Source organism: Berghia stephanieae, chromosome 1 (assembly GCF_034508935.2).
Source record: "Berghia stephanieae isolate SIO BIC M18660-M18661 chromosome 1, UCSD_Bste_1.3, whole genome shotgun sequence".
Lineage (NCBI taxonomy): Eukaryota > Metazoa > Mollusca > Gastropoda > Nudibranchia > Aeolidiidae > Berghia > Berghia stephanieae.
Window position 1 is genome coordinate 106,931,725 of NC_088360.1, and position 22,500 is coordinate 106,954,224.

General features: G+C 39.8%; 1 protein-coding gene across 4 annotated transcripts in view; it reads left to right on the top strand.

The window, feature by feature from the left end:
* LOC144962679 (SCY1-like protein 2) overlaps positions 1-22,500 on the top strand; it is a 296,146-nt gene that overhangs the window by 68,103 nt on the left and 205,543 nt on the right. For all 4 annotated transcript variants that reach the window (XM_078895814.1, XM_078895815.1, XM_078895813.1 and 1 more), the window contains one exon: positions 15,156-15,264. The gene's annotated coding sequence lies outside the window, so the exon portion shown is untranslated. The remainder of the gene's footprint in view (positions 1-15,155; positions 15,265-22,500) is intronic.

Genomic DNA, 22,500 nt, shown 5'->3' on the forward strand with positions numbered 1-22,500 from the left:
TGTTTTGAATGTTTCACTGATAGTTGCTTTTTAAACTTTAAATATATATAACTTATGGTCAATATTTATGTTGAATTATTATGTTTTCATGTAGAAAAATGATTGTAGTTTATGAAACAACCAAAAACTGAAATTTGATCATTTTGACCATTTCCACTTTAAAACACGTTTTCTTCGTTTTCCAAATCCCGACTTAATACCGCTTCGAGGCGGAGGGTCATATTTATAACAATACAATATTGACACAGACACACTCACACATGCACACTAATAGCATCGTAGTCATCGAAAAAAACAAAAAAAAAAACAACAAAAAAAAAACAAAAAAAAAACAAAAAACAAACAAAAAAACCAACAAAACAAAAAAAAAACAAACAAAAACAAACGCAAAATAAACGGCATCAACAACAACATCATCATCATCATCACCACCATCATCATCATCATCATCATCATCATCATCACCACAACAACCTTCCTAATATTTTCGTTACAATCCTTCATTTTCACCTTTTCCCTATAGATAGTCTGCGCTCGGCTCAGAAGCTCATAACATTGCCATCTGGAAGTATAACGGACCAACACACAAAACTGTGTGTAACCATGAACTTTAATAGTCTGGATAATACAGTTTAGTGAGAATTACTCATAAACGCGGATGGCAAAATACAATAACAAAGACCCGAGTGACGTCATCTTCATTCTTTCTATAACACCGTCACCATCTTAATCTATGTAAGACGAGACATGACAATGTCGACTGTTAGGCGCTTTTATTACCAATTTTGTTCAGACAAAGACAACGCTGTTAACGTCCATGTAGGTACTTATTTCACACCTGAGTACTGTAAGAAAATGTGAGTAAAGATCCTTTTCCAAGGACTCAACAAACTAACCTCGGCTCAGAACGGGGCTCGAACCCTGGACCTTCCGTGTCTTTGTCAAGAGCTGAATGGAGGAAGTTTGTTACTTCCTACTTCGATTATGTTTTGTTTGTAGACCGGTCTTTATCATCAATAAAATAACAGTTGTAAAGATTTTCACACACAAAAATAAGAGTTTATTTATCTCTTTTCATGGAGGGAAAATTTAAGATGATTTGAAAAACACTAACAAAGGGCTTGTTGGATTAATGACAACTTCATCCGTTCTATCATTTTGTTCTGAATGAACCCAAATGTGACCCCTCGCCTCAAAACGGTATTAAGTCGGGAAGACTAAGATGCTGAAAATTGAATTTGTAGCCAGAAATATCAGACTTGCGTTGAGTTTGTAAACTTTATTGAGAAGAAGGAATATCATATTTCAGGTTGCTAAATACCAATCATTCATATTTTTGTCCAGTTTACCTTTCATTTGACATTTTAGCATCTGGGTCATCCCGACATAATACCGTTTTGCCACGTTGGGTCACAAATATTTAACCTGTTGAATGCCGTGCACTGGAAAACACGTAGATATTCATAAAAATTGGCGTGAAAAAATTCATCCTTCAAAAATCGATTGCTTTAATTAAATGGCAAAAAACTCTCAAATCTGACATTTCGCGAAGTCTTGATTAAAGTCCCAGGTTTGACTTGCGAAGTCCCAGGTTTGAGAGTTTTTGCCAGGATGAGGGCCATTTAAATCGATCGATTTTTGAAGGACGAGTTTTCTTACCAATTTTTTTAAATATGCGTTTTTCCAGAGTACGGCATTACCTCACTCAATCTTAGAGATTTTTGCTAATTTTCAAAATTGCAAAAAATGTATTAAAAATGAGCATGTACTTAGATAGGTTTATTCAATGTTAAAATTAAAAACATTATCTTTGATACTAAGCCTATAATTTGTTTCAGAAAAATGTAATAAATAGGCATGGGGTAAAAGTAACCCGGGCAAACTACGGGTATAGTCGGTGTTAGGGTTGAGTGAGTTAACTCTCTCTCCTTTCCGACCATTTTCATGATTTTTCCAGAAATGCTATAGATAGTATGCGCTTGGCTAAGAAGCTCATAACATTGCCATCCGGAAGTATAACGGACAAACACACAAAACTGTGTGTATCCATGAATGTTTATAGTCGGGTTAATACATTTCGTGAGCATTACTCATGAACGCGGATGGCAAAAAAACAATAACAAAGACCTGAGTGACGTCATCTTTGAACTATCTATACCTACCCAACACACAACTTGACATTTCACACACAAAATCATGAGAAACAAGTACATACTAGATATGCACAGTTTTGATAAATAAATCTAATAAACAAATACATTTCCCTTTATTCATCCCATGAAAAATTTTTTCCAAGGGGTCTATTCCAGGAGAAGACTGGATTAACCCAGGTGTCAGCCGCAGTGCAGCACCGCAAATTAAGCTAGGGCGAGGTGACTTACTCAATGCCACACGTCGCAGCGGCGGGTGATCGAACTCAATACCTTCCGGCTACAAAGCAAAGATCGTACCATACTGTACCGTTGAGCCACGCCGCTCCCCACAAGCTTAACAAGTTTTATTTTTCTTACATCTTTTTTTAAATGTGCAAATAAATCTGATTAAGAAAATTGTTCACTGTATTGTAACAAATGTGACGATTTTCCTGTAGTTGGTATGGAGAGGGTTAAGTGGTTAATTGCATTGATTGAAATCACTGAATGTCATCTATAGACATTGAAGCAATTGGATTCTATAGTATGATGTCACGTCGCCCAGAAACGGTGGCCATCGTGGTTCTAAACAAAGAAAATCTGTACTTTTTATTCTTCATACTAGCTAGAACTTTTCATATGTCTTGTGATCAGAATGTATAAAAGTCATAACATGTTCAGATATATAATGTTTTTTTTCCTCTGGATACGCTTTAATGCTCGTCGGAGAAATATTTCATAAGGGCGTCCGCCATTGTTCCGATAGTTGAGAGCCAGTTACTAAGTTACTATGGGTCATTACGAGGGAAGTGACGTTACGGCTGTTGAAGCGTATTGTCCCCTTCCTTCGAAGAGGAGTGGGTGTAGCAGTCCGGCCTAGTAGAACCTATAAAAACTCGTAGTTTTTAGGAGAAGATAAAAATGATAGTCGCTATAGTTAACTTTTTGACTAACAATTTACTCTCACAATGATTAAATAACATTTTAAAATCATTAAAATGGTGTAGTCTGGCATAAAACTTTCATGTTCAATACGTTTTAATGAGTTAGAGGTGTTCATGAAGTTCTGAAATTGTGAGCCAAAATTTCGTAATTCAACGCATTTTTCGAAGACGATGGAGGTGGATTGGACACACCCTTAGAAAGAAAGACTCCACCGATGGAGGTGGATTGGACACACCCTTAGAAAGAAAGACTCCACCGATAGAGGTCGATTGGACACACCCTTAGAAAGAATGACTCCACCGATGGAGGTGGATTGGACACACCCTTAGAAAGAATGACTGCACCGATGGAGGTGGATTGGACACACCCTTGGAAAGAATGACTCCACCGATGGAGGTGGATTGGACACACCCTTAGAAAGAATGACTCCACCGATGGAGGTGGATTGGACACACCCTTAGAAAGAGTGACTCCACCGATGGAGGTGGATTGGACACACCCTTAGAAAGAATGACTCCACCGATGGAGGTGGATTGGACACACCCTTGGAAAGAATGACTCCACCGGTGGAGGTGGATTGGACACACCCTTAGAAAGAATGACTCCACCGATGGAGGTGGATTGGACACACCCTTAGAAAGAATGACTTCACCGCTGGAGGTGGATTGGACACACCCTTGGAAAGAATGACTCCACCGATGGAGGTGGATTGGACACACCCTTAGAAAGAATGACTCCACCGATGGAGGTGGATTGGACACACCCTTAGAAAGAGTGACTCCACCGATGGAGGTGGATTGGATACACCCTTAGAAAGAGTGACTACACCGATGGAGGTAGATTGGACACACCCTTGGAAAGAATGACTTCACCGATGGAGGTGGATTGGACACACCCTTAGAAAGAATGACTCCACCGATGGAGGTGGATTGGACACACCCTTAGAAAGAATGACTTCACCGCTGGAGGTGGATTGGACACACCCTTGAAAGAATGACTCCACCGATGGAGGTGGATTGGACACACCCTTAGAAAGAATGACTCCACCGATGGAGGTGGATTGGACACACCCTTAGAAAGAGTGACTCCACCGATGGAGGTGGTTTGGACACACCCTTAGAAAGCATGACTCCACCGATGGAGGTGGATTGGACACACCCTTGGAAAGAATGACTCCACCGATGGAGGTGGATTGGACACACCCTTAGAAAGAATGACTCCACCGATGGAGGTGGATTGGACACACCCTTAGAAAGAATGACTTCACCGCTGGAGGTGGATTGGACACACCCTTGGAAAGAATGACTCCACCGATGGAGGTGGATTGGACACACCCTTAGAAAGAATGACTCCACCGATGGAGGTGGATTGGACACACCCTTAGAAAGAGTGACTCCACCGATGGAGGTGGTTTGGACACACCCTTAGAAAGCATGACTCCACCGATGGAGGTGGATTGGACACACCCTTGGAAAGAATGACTCCACCGATGGAGGTGGATTGGACACACCCTTAGAAAGAATGACTCCACCGATGGAGGTGGATTGGACACACCCTTAGAAAGAATGACTTCACCGCTGGAGGTGGATTGGACACACCCTTGGAAAGAATGACTCCACCGATGGAGGTGGATTGGACACACCCTTAGAAAGAATGACTCCACCGATGGAGGTGGATTGGACACACCCTTAGAAAGAGTGACTCCACCGATGGAGGTGGATTGGACACACCCTTGGAAAGAATGACTTCACCGATGGAGGTGGATTGGACACACCCTTAGAAAGAATGACTCCACCGATGGAGGTGGATTGGACACACCCTTAGAAAGAATGACTCCACTATAACAAAGAAAGTATTGGAATGGAACCCTAAGGGCAGAAGATCAATGGGAAGGCCACGAGGAACATGGAGAAGAATGAAAGAAGCTGATATACAGCGAAGTGATAAGACATGGAATGAGATTTAAAAAAAAAAGTTAACCCAGGATAGAGAAGGATGGAAACTGTTTGTCTGTGGCCTATACCCTGACCCAGTGTGAAAAAGGCAATGATGATGATGATGACGAATTTTTCGAACTGGTAGGCAGGTCTGGTGTTGAGTGCAAGTGAGTGGGCGTGGATGACGTGCACTGATGCTGTGCATTAGGAGGAGGGATTATGCCTGGAACATCCTCTACTTGAAGTGACTTGATTGACAGGGAAGTAGAGGCTGAAAGGGGGGTCGGTGATTGACAGATGTTATTGGTTACAATAGCCCGTGGTGTTGTGATTTGATTGATGTTAGTTATAATGTGAGGATTGTCAAATTAATAGAAAAAGGTGAGAATTGGGAGAGGAAAATAAAGCTAAAGCATTTATTATCCACTATAATTGCTCAAAGCGCTTTACAAGGGGTCCCAAGCCAACGGCGACACTTAACATGTAAGACGAGACATGATGATGCAAATTTTTTTCTGACAAAGACAACGATGCTGATGGACATGTACTTATTTTACACCGGAGTCCGATAAGAGATTGTGAGTAAGAGCGTTTTCCAAGGACTCAACAATGCGTCTGTTAGATAGAGACTGGAACCCTGGACCTTCTGGTCCTATATCACATCCGTCTGTTCATCAATTCATCCCTCCCATATCACAACCATCCATCACCGTTCACCCCCCCCCCCCCCATCCACCCTCCCACGCCCCATATCACAACATTCCGTCAATTTTTCACCCCCGCCCCCCACCTACCTACCTATGTCACAATCGTCCGTCCATCCTTCATCTACCCCCCCCCTACCCACCGCCCCATATCACAACCATCCACCCCCCCCCCCATATCACAACCAACCATCCCCCCCCCCATATCACAACCCCCCCCCCCCTCCCCATATCACAACCATCCATCCATCCATCCATCCTTCATCCTTCCCTAAGTGCAATCGAATCTCGGGGGATTTATCGGGCTCGATTTTCGCTGGACACGAGGTGGACAATTGAACCGCTGACCAATGCCCAATACAATAAATAAAATAAACATAAAAGAGAGATCATGAGAGCGATGAAGGTTTACGGGGGGAAAAAGGTTGGACTTTTAAATGTTCCATTGATTGTTCCTGTCTGGAAGGTTTTCTTTGAGTTACTTTGACGATTGCTTGTCTCGTTTGTTTGTGACTCACCGCCAGAAAACGGTATTAAGTTGACATAAGTTGTACTTTGGACAACATGGGTGATTCCTGTTGACATCAGACATCTTGCTTGATGGACTATCTATATTAAAACTTGAACTTTATAAAAATAAACTTGAGATTTTATATAGCGCAATATCCACTATACGTGCTCAAAGTGCTTTACAAAGGGTCCCTGACCAAAAGCAACACGTAACATATAGAATGAGACATGACGCCTGTTAAGCGATATTACAATATTTTTTCCCGACAGAGACAACGATGTTAATGGCCAAGTACTCAATTTACACCTGAGAACGTTGAGAGAATGTGTGTGAGTAAAAAGAGTCTTTTCCAAGGATTCAACTATGCGCCGAGCGTGGCTCGAACCCAGGAAGATCCGAAAGCGAGTGTCATACCACTAGACCACATAGCCGCACGTAATCCTTTTGTTGTTTTACCATTGGCTGAAGAATGGATTTGAGCCCGAAATGTTCCATGAATGATATTTTGCAGTTGCGTATTTTTTCCCCTTCTAAGCTGTTATAATAATATTCACGTTTGTTCATTTATTTTGATTTAACACAAGTTCATTGACCCCAGTACAAATGTCCCGATGACTGTACCAACAGCTCCTAGACTTAAAACCAATAATATTATAATATAATGGTTACTTTGATGTTTGAAATGACTTGGTTGCGTCATAAAATAATCCTCAATTTTCATGCAAAATGAAGAGGGGGAGATTTTATTTCAAAATGATTAGGTTCGTCAAAACAAGTTTTATGTAACGTAGAATGTATAATAGATTTTCTCTGACATCAAAGTCTTATATATATATATATATATATATAATATATATATATATATATATATATATATATATATATATATATATATATATCTATATATATATATAATATATATATATATATTACTCATATTCTGTCACCGTACTCAGTTGTAAAATGAGTACATGGCCGTTAACAGCGTCATCTCTCTCCGAAAAAATTGTAATATTGTCCCTTCTTACATGTTGAGTGTTGCTGTTGTCCATGGGCCCCTTGTAAAAGTGATTTAATCACCTTTAGTGGATATTGCGCTACATAAAAGCTCAATATTGAATATAGCAGAAAAAAGAACAAAAACAAAACAAAACAAAAAAGAACAAAATACCAATAAATACGGAAGGTTTCAGGGTCAAAGCATTGTGTTGTTGGCCGAAGAAGGTGCTTGAACCCGAAACCATCCATGTTTAGAATTTTGTTCTCTCTCGACGCTTTTATATTCATTTTTGATTATTACTTTATACACTCCATAACGCCTAGCGGCTTAGAATCAATAGGAATCATACCACATTGTTTCATTTTGTAACGAATTCGAGCGAACTTGATATTAATAAGAGCTGGCATGGGGATTGTATGTATGCGTCGCATTGTACATTAGTCGGTACCTATATGGTGCTATGCTACATCAGAATAAAAAAGTGCCACGGTCACAGGGAATCCACATATCGGGACAAAGCACGTCTGCTCCTGGCTAGAGTCACAACTTCGTCAATGGGCATAGAATCCAGCCCATGTAGTAGAGTGCCTGCTGGTCTAGTTGTCGAGCTCTTCAAGTAGGCAATAAAAGTTCGACGCAGGAGGCGGTCTGCGTCCATGCGCAAGATATGCCCCGCAAAAAGGAGCCTGCGTCTAATCACTGTAGCTACCAGGTCGAATTCGGGCGTTTTGCGGTTTCTCTGTAGTCCTCTCCCGTAATGATGGAAAGGCATCGGCTGTTGAAGCCATTCCCAGTTTTAGTTACACCCTCTGTAAGTCCCCAAGCCTCGCAACCATGTGTGAAGACAGAGCAGACACTAGAGGCATACAACCTGATTTTCTTTCCTCGGGACAGACGGTGATCGGACCACATATGGGGTAGAGCGTTGAATGTTGTTTGTGCTATTGACATTCTGTATTCAACATCAGCCCTCTCGTTACCATCGCACTGGATAGGACTACCAAGGTATTCTTACTTACTTACTTACTTATCCGAACAAGCGACCACCTGAGCTCTAGCCCTTCGGTCTTGTGCCATGACGTAGAAGTTAGACGTCTTTTTTAGTTGTTCCAGGTGACTATAAAGTGTGTTACTGATGCTTGGATTTGGTGGGAGGAATGTGCATCTCAGATCTTCAAGAGGTTGACATTCAAGCAAGTGGTGTGTTACTGTTTCATTGGGGTGTTGACATAGGGGGCAGGAGGGGGTTGTGTCTTTTGTAATTTTGCTTAAATGGTTGTTGAGCGGTATGTGTTGTGTTCTTAGTTGAAAGATGATGCTTTGCTGGTGTCTTCTGAGCTTATTTAGGCAATCAGTCTTTATAGAAGTGGTCATTTGGGTAAATATACATCTACCCATGGTGTTCATTACCCAACTGTTCATTCTTCTCTCTTATTTGTTTTTATTATTTGTTTCGTTATGTCTAAGGATACTGGAAATGATGGTTGTAAAAGTGTTGATCCGAGTCTGGCTAGTCTGTCTGCATTGTCATTTCCTGGTATATTTGAATGTCCCGGTATCCACTGGAGAGATAAGTCTACTCTGTGTGTTGTAAGGAATTCATCAAGTTGAGATCTTAAACTATTGAACGTTGAGGAGAGTTTATTTAAATCGAGAGCTTGGAGAACCGATTTGGAGTCTGTGAAGATGACAGTGTTTTGAAGTTTTGAAGGGTTTAGCTGGAAAACAGAAGAGAGGTGTCGCAGTGAGGCTTCTATTGCAACTGCCTCTGCCTCGTAGTTTGAGCAGGAGCTTCCGCAAGAATTGTGGATTTTATCACAGGTTTTATCTGGGTATTCTACTACAAACCCATACCCAGCATTTTTAGTTCCTTTGTGGGCAGATCCATCTGTGTAAACATGTATCCAGTTGTCTGGGTATTCTTGTATTGTCTTCATTGCTAATGTTTGTATATCTGATTTGTTTTGATTTCTTGTTGTTTATTCTACGAGGTTAGTCTTTATTTTTGGAAGTTTTAGTTCGGCGTATGGAGGTTTTTGACTGATTAAAATAGATTTTTCTCTGTTTTCTGGGAGTCTGTGTCTTTCATTCAAGTTTTTAGCAATGTGTAGCAGGGAATTTTGTTTTAATCTTGTTCTTGGTTTCCATTTCTCTGCCAGAATTCTGTTTGGATGGTTTTCCTCTTTTCGTTTGTATCTTTCAACCATTTCAAGCACTGCTGATTCTCTGCGAAGTCCAAGTGGTTCCACATTAGTATGTATTTCACATGCTGCTGTGGGTGTCGATCTCAGGGCACCGGAGATGAAGCGAAGGGCTTGGTTTTGTACTCTGTCCAAGGTTTTGTGTGTGTTTTTACTACCTACATTTTGGAGGGCTAAATTGTAGTCCATGACGGAACGCACATAGCCTAAATAGAGTTGTCGAAGCGAGTTTTTGTCTGCTCCCCAATTAGTACTGGCTAGTAGTTTTAGTAACTGGAGTCTCCTTGTGGATTTGATTTTTACATTCTGAGTGTGTTTGTTCAGAGATAGTTGTCTGTCTAACTGTATGCCCAAATATGTGGGGTTTTCTTCTTTCGCGAGTCGATGGCCTTGGATGGAGAGTGTTATTTCTTTCTTGGAAACAGGATGGCTCTTAGTAAATATAGAGTAGACTGTTTTATTGCAATTTACTTTTAATTTCCATTTATCACAGAAGGTGTTTAAGCTTTCTAAATCTTCATTTATTCTATTGGAGGCTATTGGTAGGTGCTTTGTAGTATACCACATAACTAAATCGTCAGCATATAGGGCCTTTTCTGTCTGTAATACTTCTGGTAGATCATTTATAAAAATAAGAAAGAGAGAACAGCTGAGGCAGGATCCTTGTGGGAGACCTTCCTCTAATACTTCTCTGTTTGACAGTCCGTTATTAATTTTTGTTTGGATTGTTCTGTTACTGAGAAATTGTTTAATCCAGAAGTAGAGATTTCCATCAATTCCGTAGTCCATCATTTTTGATAACAACCCTTTCCTCCATACTTTGTCATATGCCTGTTGGAGATCAACAAAAACCGCGACTGTATGTTTTCCATCTTGAAAGCCATCAATTATTTTTTGACTTAATCTAAACAATTGATCTTCTGTTCTTTGCCCTATCCTAAAGCCTGCCTGACATTTATTTAGTAGGCCACATGTCTCCAGCCACCAGTATAATCGGTTATTTACCATTCTCTCAGCGATCTTTCCAACACATGAGGTGAGAGATATTGGTCGGTAACTTTTCGTTTCGTCGGGTGGTTTATCTTTCTTTAAGATTGGAATTATAATAGCATTTTTCCATCCCCTTGGTACTATTCCTGTCTCCCATGTTAGATTTATAAGTTTGAGAAGCATCTGTTTACCCCTCACGCTAAGATGCAGGAGCATTTCATTGTGTATCTTATCTGGTCCAGGGGATTTCCTTAACTTGAGTTTTTTCATAGCTCTGTGAAGTTCTGACATGGTAAAGCCCTCTTTGAACAGATATGAGATAGCTTTTGGGGTCTTTTCTTGATGTTTAAGGTCTTTAATCATTTTTTTTTGTCCTTTTCACTTCTTTTTGATGCCCTGTTTACTGAAGCAAAATGTTTGTTGAAGATCATGGCTTTTTTTTGGTCATCTACGATTGTTCCTTCTGTAGTTTTCATGGGCTTTGGGTTGGTTTTCGGGGTTTCATTGTTAAGATTATTAAGTAAGGCCCATGCTTTTTCCCCATTTTGATTGATGTCAATATTAGCGCATGTGTCTGCCCATTTCTTTCTTTTAGCGTTGTTAATAGTTCTTTTGACAATTGCCGATGCTTTATTGTACTCAATCTTGTTTTTAATGGTTTTGTTTTCCTCTAAGTTTTTCCTTGTTTCCTTTCTTGCATTTACTGCTTTTTCAATTTCTTTGCTCCAGAAGGGTTTGTAATTTTGTCGACTACCTCTTGGAATTCCTGCTTTTGCAGCTGCAAGAATGGCTTTGGTGAGGGTTTCGTTTAAATGTTCTACACTTGATGTATCTGTAATTTTTGGAAGCTGGTCATCTAATGTTGCTGTGAAAACATCCCAGTTTGCTTTCTTGAAATTCCATTTGGATTTCAGCTCAAATGTCTTCTTCTGTGTTTGAACTGTCATTTGTGTTAAAATTGGTTTATGGTCACTGCCTATTTCATCCAGGACTTTAATGTGACAAGAATTCAGAAGGTCAGAGGAGATGATGGTTAGATCGGGATGACTCAGGGACATATGAGCTCTGTGAAGAAGGGTCGGGACTGAGTCTGCATTTTGTAAAATGGTGAGGTTGGTTGTATTGCAAAGCTTTTCTAGTTCTTTTCCTGTGTGTTTAGATTTTTGTATCCCCATAGTGGAGAGTGGCCGTTGAAGTCACCAGCAATTATTGTGTTGTTGTATTGGGAACTGTTTAGATCTGTTAGGTTTATAGTACACCGTGGAGGGTTGTAAATGTTGTAAATGGTAAATTTCTTATTTAGGTGCCATAAGGTGACTTTCTGTACATCAGTTGAGTTCTGTGATGGTTTAGAAGTAACATCTCCCGTGATGTCATTTCTTATATAAGTAATAACACCACGGCAGTCGTCACATTTGCAGGTATAGTATGTATAACCAGCAATATATGGATCGCTATTTTTATACAGGGTTTCATAAGTAAAGCAATGTGAACTTCCTTTTAATTTAATAATTTCTTCAGCTCTGTCTTTTTATTCCTGATTCCACAAATGTTAATTTGTAAAATATTCAAATGTTTGTGGAATTTCTTTGTCCCAGTAGCTGACTTTTCGCGCAGATCAGCCTGGGTACTCACTGTCTGGCGCGGACCTTTTTCGAGGCGACGTCCGAGCTCGTATGCTTTCCTTTTGTTTGTCATGGCATGCTGGGGAGTCTCTGGTCTGTCTTCCCACCCTAACCTGTATTCCTTGTCAGCTGCATAACATCAGGAGTTGAGCTGCAGATGCATGTTCCTCATATAATTAATTTTTATAGGGTTTAGTCAAGTAGCCTTCATTTTGTCTTTCCCACAGTCTCTTTCATGATTGACGGTCGCCCATTCCCCGCCACCTACTGTTTCCTGGCTTGCAGTTATCTATTTCAGTTATTCTTTCTGCTTAAAGGGCCATATTTCATAAACAGAGGATCGTCACGTCCTGGGTCATTTGTGTCGATGAGAGATTCTGTGGCCTAAAAACAAAGGGATACCAGCCCTTTCCCCTAAAAATCTCAATTTTTAAGAAGGATACATGATTACAATCAATCACAGTTAGTCATACAGAAGACATGGGCCACAGGTCGACCAAAGAGGGAGTATAGAAGTGTTAAAGTTACAGCACTAGGAAACAAGTATGAGCTATAGGGGTAGATTAAGAAAAGTAAGGACATACAGAGGACACCACACTACAGAATGAGTGTGAGGTGGGTGGGTGAGGAGCATAGCGTGTACCACTCATCGGTGGGTTCTGTCTCCTGCACCTTAAGAGGAAGGGGTCCCACCTACTCCCTAGCCCGGTTATACGACCGGGGACTCGGTCGCGCCCATAACAAACTCAGTAGAAACGGGGAACACCACGGGAAGGTGCTGTTATGGACACAATAATGCATGAGAGGCCATATGCAATAATCTCTGTCAGACAGGATTACGCGGCAATCAATGCACCTGGAAATGAGAGGTGTTGGGTTCGAAATGCACATCAATTTCCTTTCAGCAAGCGGGACGTCCGGCCCAGACCTTGCAGCTCCCCACCAAGGTATTCAAAGGAGTAGACATTGTCTAATTGGATTCAGTAGTCTGACGTCACGCCGCCCGGCAACGGCGGCCATCTTAGTTCTAAACAAAGAAAATCATTACTTTTTATTCTTCAAGCTGGCTAGAACTTTTCATATGTCTTGTGACCAGAATATGTAAAAGTCAAAACATGATCAAATTTATGTTTTTCCCCTCTGGATACGCTTTTATGCTCGCCGGAGAAATATTTCATACGGGCGTCCGCCATTGTTCCGATAGTTTAGAGCCAGTGTTGCTAAGTTACCATGCGTCATTAGGAAGGAAGTGACGTTACGACTATTGAATCCTGTTGTACACACTTGATAGTCACACGAGGAAGTTAGCTTTCCTTTTCTTTGTGTTTCTGTTTTTGGACGATTAAGTCCGCGAGAGATCCTTTGCGCGATCTTACAGTCTTTCCACCATCGCACCACCGGCCTCGATGAATAGTAAGGCCTCTCTTGTTGGAAATTCTCGTTCACAGATGGACATATGTGTTTAAATCCCATGGCTTAAATGTCGTCATCTGTTGTTTCCGAGGCTCTGATTTCCTTGTGGATGTGCAGAGCTTTGGTTTTTTGGAATTGACATGGGGAATAATAATAATAATAATAATAATAATAATAATAATAATAATAATAATAATAATAATAATAATAATAATAATAATAATAATAATAAAACTATGGTCATGCCATTATGTTCTTGTGTAAAAAAAAAAGCACCCACTCTACTCAGGTGTACCTGACTTAAACCAGTGATTGTAAAAAAGCTATTTATTGCGAAAAGGGCGTCTAATGTGAGTAAAGAGCCTTTTCCAAGAAACAAAACAAAACAACAACAAAACTTAAGCTTTTTTATAAAGCGCAATATCCACTATACGTGTTCAAAGCGCTTTACAAGGGGTTCCTGGGCAACAGCAACACTTAACATGTAGGACGTTACATTATGACACCTGTTAGGCGATATTACAAATGTTTTTCGGACAGAGACATTGCTGTTAACGTCCAGGTACTCATTTTACACGTACGTACGGTGAGTGAAGAGCTTTTTTTCCAAGGACTCAACTATGCGCCGAACGAAGCTCGAACCCAGGACCTTCCTATCCGAAAGCGAGAGCCATACCACAAGACCCCATAGCCGCACGTGTACAAATTTTTTTCTTCTTCTTCTAATTGCCTTGTAATTGCTGTTCTAACGTAAATCATACACGGTGATTGTAAATTAAAGCATGAACTGCGTCAATAGCAACGTCAAACATTTCAACATTTCAACATATCAACATAATTTCAACATTCTAATCAAGAGCTTAGAGTCGAAAGCGCAGTTAAACTCCCAAGAATAGCTTAACGATGAACCCTACAAGGAACCGTTACAGCTATTTAGTAGTCTACTGCTATACTTTGACATATCACATTTTAAAAAAATTGGCCAGAAAACTCGTCCTCCAAATATTATTGAAACATTTAAATGGCCCTTTCTTGGCAACAACAATCACCTCGCGAGGTTCCAAGGTTTGAGAATATTATTATTTTTACCAAGACGAGGGTCATTTAAATCGATCAATATTTAAAGGACGAATGAGTTTTCTGGCTAAATCTTTAATTATATGATTTTTCAGAAAACGGTAGTTAAATTGTTAATGAAATACCGTACCAGGAACCTTTGCAGCTATTTTGGAATCTGCCGTATTCTGAACAAACACATTTTACTAAAATTTGGCCAGAAAACTCGTCCTTCAAATATCGATCATTTAAACCGATCTGCCTTCCACTTGTCTAAACTCTCAAAGCTTGGACTTTGATTGTGAGTCTTAGCCAAGATCTTGGTTATAATCGGTCGATGATTATTGAAGGATGGGTTTTTAAAAAATGTTCTGGCCAAATTTTACAAAATGTGTTGTTGTTTTTTTTTCTCTCGAAGTACGCCAGTTTTGTTTGATCTTGGAGTGACGCACTAACACAATAACTGATGACGTCAAATGAACAAAAATCGCCTTTGTGTTCTAATCTGTAATAATGTTATATAACCTTTATGCTATATAAAAAACGCCCAACAATCTCCAAAATTCAGGATTTATCATCTTTGATCGTCGAAGCTACGAAACAAAACTTTGATTGTTATATTTTTTCCCGTCATTCCACAGAACGAAGCAGAAGCAGACAGCATCTTGATTAAAAGAAGAGGATTCGAGGAATACTGTTACTATTTATAACTTTTTGATGATATTTCTGGAACATTCTTTGACATCTAAGGTGAGTTTGAACATTAATTCATTTATTATCTGTTTTTATGAGCAATTTTTCGTTGTCAACTCTCTCGTTACTTTGCCACAACTCGCAAGAGTAAATAAAATCTGCAAATTGGCTTTCAAAATGTCATTTACATAACAACATAATGTGAGGCCAACTGACTGTGGCGGTTTTCATCTAAATGTTATTTGCAGGATCGCCAAATCAACGCAGGTGTAAATGAGTACGTAAAGGGTATACAGACAATGACGGGTATTATAAAAATGTCATTACGAAAAGACGCCTAACGGGCAACTGGTAGGGTATGAAATGGAAATAAAGTTCGACGTGGCCTGTTTGGGGAATAAATAAATCATTATGATGCGCATTCGGCATGGTTAACGCTATCTTTGCTCTCTTTTTTATAAAGCGCAATATCCACTAAACGTGCTCAACTCGCTCTACAAGGAGTCCCCTTGGCCAACAGCAACACTTAACATTTAGGAATGGACATGACGCCTGTCATGCGATATTATAATTTTTTTTCGGAAAGAGACAACACTGTCAACGGCCAGGTACTCACTTCACACCTGATTACGGTGAGAGAATGTCCGTAAAGAGCCTTTTCCAAGGACTCAACTATGCGCCGAACGAGGCTCGAACCCAGGACCTTCCGACCCGAAAGCGAGTGTCATACCACAAGACCACAATGCCGCACAATAAATGTGTGAATGCGTGAAAATACTCTATATAATTTAATGTTCATATTTATTCTTATTTAATTTATTTAAAGAACTACCTTTCTAAAAGTGAGCGGTTTGTCAATGCAATGGGTTCGTTACAACAATTTTAAATCAAGCCAGCCCCCGAATTGCGTTCGGCTGTCAGACCTGCAAATAAGTGCACGTCGGTTAATTGACAGCAAATTAATATGATGAACATAGATAGGTACGTAAATAGTATAGTAAATTAATATCAACTCATAAAGAAATATTCTAACTGCTATATTTGTGATATCGCCGACGGGCATGTTGCTGCTCAACCAGTACACCGTCCTCATTAGATGTACACTACCACGGCTTTAATAGGGAATGAGATTAGCTGAAGAGTAGCGTCCCTTGATTGGACGTCACCTTACAGAGAGAACGTCAAAATGGTTTTGCGCATGCGTCTCTCTCGTCCTCGCTGTCGGTGAAGTGTCTCATGCCGCTCAACCAACATGACGTTCTCTCTCTAATAACTTTTCCGCTCGTGACTCCCAATCAAGGGACGCTACTCTTCTACTAATCTCATTCCCCATATTGGCAAGATTTCTTGGTTGAATATTTTTACATGATTTTACATTTGCACACACACACACACACACACACACACACACACATATATATATATATATATATATATATATATATATATATATATATATATAATATATATATGTATACATTGTCGCCAAAGATTCTCAACTTTATGTTTATCCATTTTTATGCATGCTACGTCTGTAAACGAATTTCCATTTTTTTAATGAATAAAGTATATATTATTATTATTATTATTATTATTATTATTATTATTATTATAATTATTATTATTATATTATTATTATTATTATTATTATTATTATTATTATTATTATTATTATTATTATCATTATTATTATTTCACTTCAACTATCCAACATTCTGTAGTACTCCAAAAAGAAAACAATTAAAATACATAACCAAAAAAAAACAAACCCAACAACCCCCCCCCCACCCACACACACACAAAATAAACAAAAAAAAAAAAAAACCCCCCCCCCCCCAAATAAAAAAGGAAAAATAAAAACCCAACATATTTTGAAAATTTTGGCCTGAGAAGCGAAGCGTCTTCAACTTCGATTTTTTAAAAAGAATACTCTTATTCTATCAAAACCTTTGCGAAAGACTATAGTGTCCTATCCAAAGAGTAGCAGGCAAGTGATATTGTCCCTTTCACGCTGAAGAAACCGTAAAAAAAAATACAAACAACATCTGCAGCTCAATTTGCCTTATAACGGCTCTGAAGGATATTAAAAAAATTATTATAAGAATCAAAAAATGTGTTTTGTCAACGCATATAACATGAAAATTACCCTCTTTCAAAATTACCCTTCCAGATAGCCGTTCAGCTTGATTTACACATTCTGACGTAACGCCAGCCTCTAGATTGAACCATAAATCATTGAAAGAGCTTTAAGATTTCCACCAGGGCTGCCAATTAAAATTTCAAAAATTCGTAGTTTCCAAAGGAAAAAAAAAGAAGAAAAATCCACTTTAAATCGCTTTATGACATTCCTTCTCCTCTATAAAGCATCTAAACTCAACTTAAGCATGATATTTCTGGCTACAAATTCCATTTTCAGCATCTTAATCATCCCGACTTAATACCGTTTTGAGACGATGGGTCACATTAAGTTCTGAGGAACTTAACCTTCTTTTTCAATAAGATTTATTGAGTCAAAGAGGAGAATGCAGTTCTGTGGCTGGAGCCAAAAGTTCGTATTTCTACGAATATTTCCGTTGTCCGAGGCAGGTCTGCTTCTACTCACCGTCCAAAAATAAAATGACATAAAATATTTCCACTCAGCCCACTAAAAAACGATAAGGCACTTCACGTACCGGACGGATGATGATAAGGTTATTCATAATGGCTTTATATTAAATCTCTCTCTCTCTCTCTCTCTCTCTCTCTCTCTCGCTCTCTCTCCCCCCCCCCCCCCCCCCTTCTCTCTGTCTCTCTCTCCTCCCTCCCTCACTCTCTATCACAATCGCTCTCTCTGACTCACTCTCTGTCTCTCTCTCTCTCTCTCTCTCTCTCTCTCTCTCTCTCTTATATATATATATATATATATATATATATATAATATATATATATATATATACCGCTCTCTCTCTCTCTCTCTCTCTCTCTCTCTCTCTCTGTGTCTGTGCGGCTATTTGGTCTTGTGGTATGGCACTCGCTTTCGGATCGGAAGGTCCTAGGTTCGAGCCTCGCTCGGTGCATACTTGAGTCCGTTCTGAGGTGTAGAATGAGCACCTGGCCTTGACAGCGTTGTCTCTGTCGGAAAAAAAAATAATATCGCCTAATTGGCATCATGTCATGTCTCGTGCTACATAATATTACGTTTTGCTGTCTGTCAGGGACCCCTTTTATGTAAAGTGCTTTGAGCACCGTTTAGTGGTTATTGCGCTATATAAAAGGTCAAGCTCAAGTCTCTCTTTCTCTCTTTTTCTCTATCTCTCTCTTTCATTCTCTCTCTCTCTCTCTATCTTTCATTCTCTCTCTCTCTATCTCTCTCTTTCATTCTCTCTCTCTCTCTATCTCTCTCTTTCCTTCTCTCTCTCTCTCTCTCTCTCTTTCATTCTCTCTCTCTCTCTCTCTCTCTCTCTCTCTCTCTCTCTCTCTCTCTCTTTCATTCTCCTCCCCCCCCCCCCCCAACCCGGACCCTCTCACAGCCCCTCCCCCAGGGAAGACGAGATTATGGCTTAATCAATTTCACACCGACAAAACATCCTATAGTAACTGGACAGCCGGTAGTAAACCTACACATTGCATTGATGTTATGCGTATAGCTAAAATACTTACAACACCTGCCAGTCGGATATAACGCACCAACACGTAAAACTATGCGTAACCTTAAAAATACATAATTTATCTAGTCTGATTGTTATAATTTACTGAGAACTAATCATAAAAATGGCCGTGTAAATAAAATGACAAAGAAGAGAGTGACGTCAATTTCCTTCCATCTATATCGATAGTTTAATGAGTTTTTTTTATTATATAGAGCAATATCCACTAAATGTGCTCAAAGCGCTTTACAAGGGGACCCTGACCAAGAGCAACACGTAACATATAGAACTGAACATGACGCCTGTTAAGCGATATTACAATTTTTTTTTCTGACAGAGACAACGCTGTCAACGGCCAGGTACTCATTTTACACCTGAGTACGGTGAGAGAATGTGAGTAAAGACCCTTTTCCAAGGGCTCAACTATGCGCCGAGCGAGAGGGTCGAACCCAGGACCTTCCGATCCGAAAGCGAGTGTCATACCACAAGACCACATAGCCGCACAAACATTAACTTCAAACTTGTAGACAAAATTTCTTAAACGTGAGATAGAATACTTCGAGGTTTCAGACCTTTTTTTATAACAAAAAAAAAAATAGTCCTTCAGAACCACTAGGCCCGGAGCTTATCCCGGTTTCTAGAGCGTGAAATGGATAATAATAGCAATTGCTTGCTACCCTTAGGATAGGACGCTAGTCTATCGCAAAGTACTTCCGCAAGACCTGACAGATCCACCAGCTACCCAATCACTGCTGGGTGGACAGGTCTGCCGTCATATGGTAAAATGACGCAAGTGTCTACGTAAAAACAAAAATGAGCTATTTATATTATGGGAATCCTCATTTCAAGGCACACAATACCATCTAGGCCACGTGGTAATGTGCAATTTTATACTATCAGAAAAACACAAATTTGAAATTGAAACATAAAATAAAACCTTAAATTTCCGAACACATTTCCGGCCATAGTTCAAAACTAACCCCATCGCATTTACGTCCTTTTGTCATACGACGGCAGAGGTGTGTGTGTGTGTGTGTGTGTGGGGGGGGGGGGGGTCAGGACACAAAATCGTGACTGCACCCGAATCGATCTCGGTCCCTTTGCTTGTGAAGCGAGTTCTCTACCAGCTGAGGCATCGGGACCCCCAAGACCTTTATATAAAGTGTTTAAAATCGATTTATCTGTTTAATTGTATCGGCTATGTGGTCTAGTGGTATGACACTCGCTTTCGGATCGTAAGGCCATGGGTTCGAGCCTCGCTCGGCACATAGTTCAGTCCTTGGAGAAGGCTCTTTACTCACATTCTCTCACCGTACTCAGATGTAAAATGAGAACCCGGCCGTTAACAGCATTGTCTCTGTCCGAAAAAATTGTAGCATCGCCTAACAGGCGTCATGTCCCGTCTTAAATGTTACTTGTTGCTGTTGACCAGGGACCCCTTGTAAAGCTCTTTGAGCACATTTAGTGGATATTGCACTATTTATAAATGCTCAGAAACTCAATTTATAAAGTATGAATTTTTAAAAAACCAAATTATGATGAAATATAATTAAGTTCAGGGATCTCACAGTGACTTAAAAAAAAAAAAAAAAAAAAAAGAAAAAACAACCCAAAAAACTTGAACATTTTAATATAGCGAAATATCCACTAAACGTGCTCAAAGCGCTTTACAAAAGAGTCCCTAACCAACAGCAACGCTTAACATAAAGGACGAGACATTGCACCGGTTTTTTTTTTATCCGACAGAGACAACGCTGTTAACGATACGATGCGTAGAACGAGACATGACACTTTTTAGGCGATATTACTTTTTTTTCCTGACAGTCCGATGAGAGAATGTGAGTAAAGAGCCTTCTCCGAGGACTCAACTATGCGCCGAGCGATATTCGAACCCAGGAACATCCCATCCGAAAGCGAGCGTCATACCACAAGACCACTTTGCCCATAAAATTAAATCATTTGTGACCCATCGTCTCAAAACGTTATTATGTCGGAAGGAACCTTATGCTTAAAAGCCGAATTAAATGTTAAACTGGTCAAAAATATAAATTGTTGACGTTAGCACTCTATAATATGGTTGCCATTCTCCAGAAAAAAAACATACACACTCAACACAAGTCTGATATTTCTGGCGATAAATTCAATTTTCAACATATTAACCAACCTGACTTAATACCGTTTTGAGGCGAAGGGTCACATTTTGTGAGTGTGCGTCAGTTTATGGGTCTCACTGTGAATTTAAGATGTTATTAATAACTATCGGCCGCGGAAAATGACAAGCTGGGATTCAGAAATTCCCGCTGGGGGTTTTTTATTACTGACAGAAAAAATAGAGATGTTATATTTGAGCTCTTGTATAGCGCAATATCCACTACACGTGCTCAGAGAGATATTTACAAGGGGACACAGACTAGCCAACTGCGAAGCTTAACATACAAAGAACGAGACATGGTACCTGTTTGGCGACATTCCAATTTATTTTCCGATCGAGACATTGCTGTCAACGATCAGATACTTATTTTACAACTGAGTACAGTGAAGTGAGAGAATGTGAGTAAAAGACATTTTTTCCCCCAAGGACTCAACTATGCGCCGAGCGGGATTTGAACCCTCGGCCCCTCCGATCCGAAGGCGAGTGTCATACCAGAGGACAACATACTTGCATTACTGATAAAACTTTAGTCTTTAGCGTCTGATTCAACCTGTCAAAGAACCTACCAGATCTAGATTGTGCGTACCGTCAGCTATATTAAGCGTTAAATTGAACTTTATATAGCGCATATCCACTGAACGTGCTCAAAGCGCTTTACAAGGGGTCCCTAGACACAGCAACATTTATAACATGTAGGACGGGACATGACGACTGTCAGGCGATATTACAATTTTTTTTTTGCGGACAGAGACAACGCTGTTAACGGCCAGGTACTCGTTTTATACCTGAGTACGGTGAGAGTATGTGAGTAAAAAGCCTTTTCCAATGACTCAACTATGCGCCGAGCGGAATTTGGACCCTCGGCCCCTCGGCTCACACAATGATGTCTTTGATGCCTCTGGTTTAAAGAGAGTGCTCTACCAACTGAGCTATAGCACCCCCCCCATCCACCCAATACTGATAAAACTTTAATCTTTAGCATCTGATTCAACCCTTCAAAGTACCTACCAGATCTAATTTGTGAGTCCCGTCATTTGGTTAGAGTCAGCTCACACACTGATTGTAAAAGAGTTAGCTTATGCAAAAGGTTACACAAGAGTTCAAAGTGGGTTTAAAGAGTCCACGGTGCTTGTATATATCAGTTAAACTTGGTCATTATTTAGTGGGTTTATGAGAGTTTTGCGTTCCAAGGTTAACCCTCTCCTTACCACTCATAGGAAAATCGTCACATTCGTTACGATGTAACCGACAATTTTCTCATTCTGATTTCTCTTGTACATCAAACATTTAAAGAAATGCTTTATTTACAGCTATAAATACTAAACACTTTGTTGTAGAGCTCACTTGGTACATTTTTGTTTGAGTTTGAGAAGTCTATTTTTGTGCTTGGTGGGTGTGAATTTTCGGGGGAACTCTAAAAATAGCTGGTAAGGAGAGAGTTAAATCACTGGTTGACATGGAAAATTAGTAGGAGGTGTGGTTTGAAGGAATTGTGGGAACGGTTACAATAGGCGA